We start from the raw sequence: 8731 nt of genomic DNA, 5'->3' as shown, positions 1-8731 counted from the left end.
TTCATTGTTGCATCAAATGTGAAATGTTTTTCATGTATATGAATCAAATTTGGTATTGTATTATATAAATAAATGAAAGTTATTTGTTCTTCAGGGAGAGTATTGGAGAATCAATAATAAAGGGCCCTATAAATAAGATTTAGCAATGAAAACTGAAATGCATATATTCATTTCACAGAATACAGTAGTCATGTTGTATTCTTCAATTAAGTTAAAAATGTGCTAAGCAGAAAATTACATTTAATGTAAAAAATGTAGATAATAGATTCTGTTCGACTAATTAAATTTCCCTTGTCTTAGGCATAAACAAGTACACTTTTGAATCAATAGATATACAATGCATAATAAAAGATGAGTTCACAAACTGATTGAAGGTTTACTCATGTTTGATTTATAATAAATAATTGATAACTAATTTCTTACAATATCCACACAAGAAAAAAGTAGTGTCTGGAGGCATAAAAATTTTTCCTTTTCAAATGTCTGGTCGCATGCACTCTTAAACTAAACACCCTTTTGCTAGAGAAAGTAAAGGAAGAATAGGAAGCTCTCAAAGGGAAAGATACTGTGGTGCCACCTTCTTGATATTGTTTTCTCCCAGTGAGTTGGATCAAGAAGCCAATGGACAAGTCAATTTGCAGGAATGATACTGAGTACATTTCTCCCTCCAGGTCTATTTCTGCGAGTGGATTAATGATGTCATGCATATTCTGGATCTGGAATATATTTCATTCTTAATTTATAGCTCTTACTTGTCACCTTACCATCTCATGTAAATTGAAACAACAATTTTAGAAAACTGGAAATTAAATACTGTATTATATCATACTTCCTTTCCTTTTCCAACTCTAAGAATTCATTACATATTCCCCAACTCTGTTGTTTTGTTCTTATTCCTGAGAAAATAACTGTAAATTCCCACACAAGATTTCTTTTAATCATCTGCTAGAGGCAAAGAGGCATATTATTTAACTTGTTCACCAAACAACTTTATTCTGTTCATTTTAGAAATGAATATAAAACACAAGAAAAGGATGGAGTTTCTAGATTTGAGCTTCCCCCAATTAAGATATTTTTCTTTTGATTCTTAGTCATAATATCCAATAACTCATTAGCATTCATGTATTTATTATAAAATGTAACAAGAAATTCATGTGTAGCAGTTTGAAGCCTTTGTAGACCCCAGAAAATCCTATTCTTAAAGTCAATCCATTCCTGCCCATGTCAACTATTGTAGATGAGACTTTGTGATTAGATTCAGACCTTCCTTTTGATTAGATCACTTCAGTTAAGGGCCTTTGATTAAATTGCATGATCCAGGGTGGTCTTAATCCTCCTCCAATATTCCTTTATAAACAGAAGAATTAAAAACTGCAGACACAGAAAAAAGCTGCAGAGACATAAAGAAGCCTACTGGAGCTGAAATCAATGAACCCAGGAGAGAGAAAAGCCATTGATGGAGCTTCCGGAAGCAGAACTAGCAACGAATCCTGGAGAAGATGGGAGAGATGAACTGTTGCCATTGAGCCCTGCCATCTGCCTGATTTCCCACAGCTGCAGCTCAAGGAGAAAGGGTCTCCTGATGATGCCTAGATTTGGACACTTTCACAATCTCAGAAATGTTAGCTTTTTTTCTCTTCTTATTTTTTTAAGAGGTACCAGGGACCAAACCCATGACCTCCTACATAGGAAACAGGCACTCAACCACTTGAGCTACATCCACTCCCCAAAACTGTTAGTTTTTAACCTTAATAAATTCCCATTGTAAAAGCCAACCAGTTTCTGGTATATTTTTCCCAGTAGCCTTTAGCCAACAAAAACATTCATACAAAGATAATAGTGATTCATTACCATGATCTTTTATTTGCTGTAGCATACCACTTAATAGCACAGTGCCAAGTAAATTTTTGGTTGAATTCCCTTAGCAGTATCTAATTACTACACCCTAATTTTACATTTATCCTTATATTGAACTACACTTGACCGTTTTATCATACCATAATTTAAAAAGCACTAGTATCCACATCCACAATATAAAAATGTGAAATCCAACTAGAAATATCTTATGATAAAACAGCAAGTTTATCAACAAGAATCAACATTAAAAGAGAGTATTAAGTATATATTTTAGAAAAAATAAATTTTTTTCTTTCAAGCAGAACTTGAGGGAAGGTAAGAATATTTTGTCCAGAGTGGACATTTTGAGGCAATTCTCTGATGTTTTTGGAGGCAGACAATTCTCTGAGTACTATTGAATTAAGTGATTGAGACCAGGGAGATTCATCTGTTCAGTGTTTTCCATTTGATGCCTCATTATTACTTCAAATGCAACATATCCCAAAAAAATTTTTTAAGATTTATTTTATTTATTTATTTCTCTCCCCTTCTCCCTCCCCCCCCACCCTGGTTGTCTGTTCTCTGTGTCTATTTGTTGCATCTTCTTCTTTTGTCCCCTTCTGTTGTTGTCAGTCGCACAGGAATCTGTGTTTCTTTCTGTTGCCTCCTCTTGTGTCAGCTCTCCATGTGAGCGGTGCCATTCTTGGGAAGGCTGCACTTTCTTTCATCTGGGGGGATCATCCTTACGGTGTGCACTCCTTGTGCGTGGAGCTCCCCTACGCGGGGGACACCCCTGCATGGCAGGGCACTCCTTGCGCGCATCAGCACTGTGCATGGGCCAGCTCCACATGGGTGAAGGAGGCCCGGGGTTTGAACCACGGACCTTCCATGTGGTAGATGGAAGCCCTAACCACTGGGCCAAGTCCACCGCCTATCCCAAATTATTAATATCATCTGCTGCTGCTTCTTCTAATGGCTCTATCCAGAGAAGTCTCATAAACACTCTTTTAATACCCAGGCTTGAAACTCTAGTCATCCGTAAATCAATCCATGTCTCAATTCCAGTCAATTAATCATTTCTTGTTATTCCTCTTTCCAAATGTCTATCAATCAGTACTTCCAATTACTGATACTAGGTATTGTATTAGTCAGCTAAAGGGGTGCTTGTGCAAAGTACCAGAAGTCTGTTGGCTTTTATAGTTTATTAATGTGGAGTAGAAACTTACTAAAGCTTACTAAAGTTCTACCCTAAAGAGTCCAACTCAAGGTACCACAAGAGGTACTTTCTCACCCTAAGTCATTTGCCACATGTTGAAGCAAGATGGCAGGCAATGTCTGTGAGGGTTCAGCCTTCCTTCTTCCTCTTAAGACTCCATTGTACCAGCTTCTTCTGATCTCAGCTGCAGGCTTGCATAAGGCTCATCTCTCAGGGCTTCTCAGCTGCTCTGTGCTCTTCACCTGCAAACTATCAGGTTCATCTTTCTTCCTGGGGCCTCTGCTATATCTATGGAGCTATCTCTCTTCCTCTGTGTTCTTCTCTGTGTTCTTCTCTGTGTATCTGCTTCTGTATTCTTAATTAAGCATTTCTTTATATAGCCCACCAAGGGGACAGTGACTGTTACACTCTACTGATGTGGTCTGGTCGAATCAAAGAATTAGTCTGAACATAATTTAATCAAAGACATCTCAGCTGAATCAAATATAGTAAAAGGGTATCATGCTCAGAAGATCAGACCAGTTACAAACATAATCTCTCTTTTTGGAATTCACAGATAATTTCAAACTGCTGCAGTAGGTTTCCCTAGAAGCAGACCTTGAGACAAAGATGTGGGCACATATGCTTTATGGCAGCACTGCTTTCAAGAGAAAGACAGTGAGGGAAGCAGAGAAGGAGCCAGCTCTAAGCAAGGATGAGGTCTCAGCTGGGGTATGGCATCAGCCTGATCCCATAGGAATCTCCAACTTGTGGCAAGAAGGCTGCTTTTCATATCTCTATATTAGTCAGAGGATATATGGGGAAGGGCACATATCCTCCTGGACAAGGAAGCTCCCATTCTGCCAAGAGAAAGTGTAGAAGGCAATAGATGTTAAGTTATGAGCAGCCGGCACTCACAGCATCTGGGGGATGAGGGCACTTAGTCCACTATAAAACAAAAATACAGTTTTTCGGTTCAAATATAATTGATTTCATTCAAAACTTTGCCATTTATTGAACTGAATAAATATGAAATTTAGTTAGATCCAGGAAAGTAAAATTAATAATGGTTTTTGGGACCATTTATACTAATGTTCTCCCATAAAACATTTTAAAAATTCAGTTCAATAAATATGCATAGAGGGAAACGGACTTTGGCCCAGTGGTTAGGGCATCCGTCTACCATATGGGAGGTCCGCGGTTCAAACCCCGGGCCTCCTTGACCCGTGTGGAGCTGGCCATGCGCAGCGCTGATGCGCGCAAGGAGTGCCGTGCCACGCAAGGGTGTCCCCCACTTGGGGGAGCCCCACGCGCAAGGAGTGCGCCCGTTAGGAAAGCCACCCAGCGTGAAAAGAAAGAGCAGCCTGCCCAGGAATGGCGCCGCCCACACTTCCCGTGCCGCTGACGACAACAGAAGCGGACAAAGAAACAAGACGCAGCGAGTGGACAACAAGAACAGACAACCAGGGGAGGGGGGAAATTAAATAAATAAATAAATCTTAAATAAATAAATAAATAAATAAATAAAAATAAAACATGCTTTAACCAAAAAAAAAATGCATAGAATCTATTTTCCCTGTGTAACAGGCATAGAAATGACAGATACAGCCATGAATAACTTGGTAATATTTTAGAGATTATAATATAGGACAAATTACTCTCTGAATTCTGATTTTCAGCAGCTAAAAGTTTTATATACACAAGCTCAAACACATACATTTGTACATGCATATACACATATTTAAGCAAGCATACATACAATTTTTTGGAAGCAAACCTTTTGGAGTTTCTTGCATGATCAATAAGAGATTGGATGACATCCTAAGGAAAGGCAGAGAACTTACCTCCCTGTGGCATAAACTCTGACCAATGGGAGATGGAAGCAAGATACATTCCTCTTCCATTTTCACTCTGGTCAGCTATTTCAAGGGGAGTACCTCTTTGCAACTCTTTTAGGGAAGTTCTGTGGACAAAGCAAGCATGCCATCTGAGAGACCTGCTGGGTCTTTCTGGTGCTCCAGTACCAAAAGCACTAATTCCTCCATTTTAATGCTTCTCGAATTTCTTTCCCTCACCTCCCTTTTATCTTTACACTCACTTCCCTGAGCTGACATTGTCTCTCCTTAAAACCCACCTCCAAAAAATTTTTTTTTTGAGAATTTCGTCCTTGCATCAGACCTCTGGTTTATTTTCCTCCCATTCAAAGTGTTAGTACACAACCAGCACTGCTTCCAGACTGAGAAATTCTTACTATAAAGAACTTGGCTGAAATAAATAACATGTTCAGTGGTGTCATACTTGATTTACATTCATGTGTAATTTTCTTATTTCACTGTGAAGGGGTAAAACAGTTTTATCAACCAGCCAGTTGATATCACTCTTTGAGAAACATTGTTCTAGAAGATGAGCAATGAGATACACACACACACATAAACAAAGCATGATGAGATGACCCCACATTTGTCATTCCTTGCTGAACTAGTAACAAAACAGGTAGCTTCCTCAGAGAACTTTTTCATATTTCGTACTTTTCATCCAGAGAAGTTACATAATCCTTCATACTTTTAATAACTAAAAAATCACATGTCCTATTTGGTATCTTAGTATTCCATATAATTGTACTGAGTTTTTCTGACTTATTTTTCTTATTGGTGTTTGCCATGGGACTACAAGGAAGAATTTACTGTAGGTAGATGCCCTATTGCTTTTAGAACTATGAAGTATGGTGCTTTGACATACAGTTCCATAGAAATTCTTCTTTAGACAGCAAATTAAGAAAGCAGTGCTCTGCCATTAAAATTGTTATAAAAATACTGATATAAAAATTATCAATATCCTTAGAACAATGGATTTAAATGATTATATATCAAATGAGAGAAATTTTCCTAACCATAAAGTGGTGCCAGATTTTAAGATATCAATTATTGATGCATATTATCTTCCTGAACCGACACCATTTTATTTTAACTTTAAATGCAGAAATGTATCATAGATAATATAACAAGTTGTTATGTGGTTATCAGACAAAATAAACATTACTTTCTGAAATTCTTTAATCAGAATGTTTAAATAATTACAAATGTAGCTGTAGACCCAGATTTGCCTCCACAGTCTCTTTCTGCTCCCTCTCTCTCCTAAAGTGAATATTAACAAGATTTCAGTTTGTGTGCAGTATAGGTTTTAAACATATAATGTTATTTTGCGGATATTATAGAACTCACACAAATTGTATCAAACTGCGTATGTTTTCCTGAGTCTTGCTTTTCTCATTAAATTTTATGTTTTGAAGATCAAGGTGATACACATTGATCAGGTTTATGGATTACATCCATCCAATGAACATTCTATGATTTTTTTGGTCTACTTTCCCATTTACAGGCATTGGATTGTTTCCATTTTTCTCTATTATAAGTAATGATATAATAAACATATTTGGCCATGTTTTCTTTGTAAAAATTATCCAAAAGATATCTTCCTCTATCCATCATTGACTGCTCAATTCTATCTCTATTGAAAGACTAGATTTTAAAGTTTGCGTTTTAAAGACCTAAATCGAGTAATGTTATTTATGCTTTAAACCTCCCAAAGAAATCTCACAACATAGAAAAAAATCCCCAACTTTTACCTGTGGGCTAAGGAGTTTCATATCTCTCTTTATCTCATGCCTCTCTCCCCTTCACTCATTTTGTTCTAGCCACACTTGTCTTCCTTTTGCCTTTCCAAGTTCATTCCACCTTTAGGTCTTTTTGCTCTTGCTGGTCTGTCAGTCTGATGGCTCTACTCCCAAATATTCAGATAGGTGGCTCCTTGTTTTCATTCAGTTCTCACCTGCAATGTGGGTCACCATTTCAAAGAAGATTTTCTATATATCATAATTTAGCCTCCTCACTTCCATTTCAATTCATTTCTATCAAACCCTCCCTTTTTTATTTGTTTCTTAGTTCTTAGTCACTATTAGGAAATGTATTATTAGTTTATTCATTTACCTGTTTCTTGTCTAACACTAGGAGAATATAAGCTCTGTGAGAGAAAAGGGGAATGTTTCATGAATAAATGATCAGAAATAGAAAAAGGAAAAAAAATAGATTCCAAATAGAAGCAGCATGAACATCACTATGGCGAAAATGACTTAATTAATATAAACTCCAAATTGGGCAATAATGACGACAGTTACATAAACAAACCAATATTCTCTTCCCATACCAAAAACTGAAACATGACTGTATATCAGCACCAAACAATCAGAATATTTAAAGTACTTCTCTATTGTAAATTAAGGAATTGATATAATTTATTTTATCCCTGTATTTCCAATTCTAAAGAAGTAGCAGTTTGCAACAAAATACATTATATAAATACTATTATCATTTCACACTAACAGGAGAAAATATAATAGTTATTCAATATACACATATACATGCATAAGTTTTAAAATCTAAACATTTTAAAAGAAAGTATTATGATGTACACTCTGAACAGCATCCATGAGAAAGAAAGAATCTTGACCTGAAACAGTCAGGTCTAATAGTAACATATATATCTCATAAGGTTCAATCCTGTGTGTCATTTTATTAGAAAAGATGATTTCACAAAGAATGAAACCACATATAAAATGTCTTTTTATTTGTTTTGAATTTTAGACATATTGATATTTTGTGCTTTTCATGCCAGCCTTTCATAAATATTTCAGCATGATCTTTTGTTTGTTTTTATGGAAGTACTGTTCATGAAAGTACCTTATTCATTCATCAGCCTCATTCCTCAACAATAGGGAAACTATGTTTTTAGGGAATAAAAGGAAAACCCCAGTTAGTAAAAGTGGGTTTTCATTCAGAGCCTGCTCAGGCAAAGCGAAATAATATGACAATTTTACATTTGTCATATTAATTTGCAAATGGGTCATAATTTGTCCAAACTCAGGGTTTTCTACTCCCTTCAGGATAATCATTCAACTCATATATTTGTTGTACATTTTTATACCTTAACCCAAAATACTAAGTGTATTAATTTCCTATACCTACCATAACAAATTACCACAAACTCAGTGGGTGCAAGCAACAGAAATTCGTTCTCTCACAGTTTTGTAGGACAGAAATCCTAACATAAAGTGCTAGAAGGACTGCACTCCATCTGGAGGTTCTAGGCCTCTTCCAGCTTCAGTATTCCTTACGTGCAGCCACATCCTTCCATTCTCTGCTTTTGTCGTCACATAGCCTCTTCTATTTGTGTGTCTTATAAGGACACTTGGAGCTGGATTTAGGACCAACATGTATAATTCTGGGTAACCTTCTCATCACAAGATCCTTAATTACATCTTCAAAGACACTGTTCCCAAATAAGGCAATCTTCACAGATTCCCGGGAATAGGAAGTAGACAATTATACATTTGGAAGCCACTCTTTAGCCCGCTATAGTACTTAGATTAAGTTATACTCACAAATCTCTCTCTAACTTGCCAATTAGATCCAGTAATGATTTACTTATCTTTCAGATATACTCCCTTAAATGAAAGAATTTTGCACCTTTTTCCTTTGAAGTGCACTTAATTAGCAACAGTTGTTTTATGTTTCAATACTAATAAGAAAAGGGGGCAGAAACAGCTACCATGAGTCAAATAACTGAATGTGACTGCACATAAAAGAAAATAAATATACTTCTAGCATTGCAATTACAATCTGAATGTTATACAGACAGACTACG

The sequence above is a fragment of the Dasypus novemcinctus genome, chromosome 4 (genome assembly GCF_030445035.2).
Source record: "Dasypus novemcinctus isolate mDasNov1 chromosome 4, mDasNov1.1.hap2, whole genome shotgun sequence".
NCBI classification, from domain to species: domain Eukaryota; kingdom Metazoa; phylum Chordata; class Mammalia; order Cingulata; family Dasypodidae; genus Dasypus; species Dasypus novemcinctus.
The sequence above is the reverse complement of the archived record's forward strand: the minus strand, read 5'-3'. Positions refer to the sequence as shown.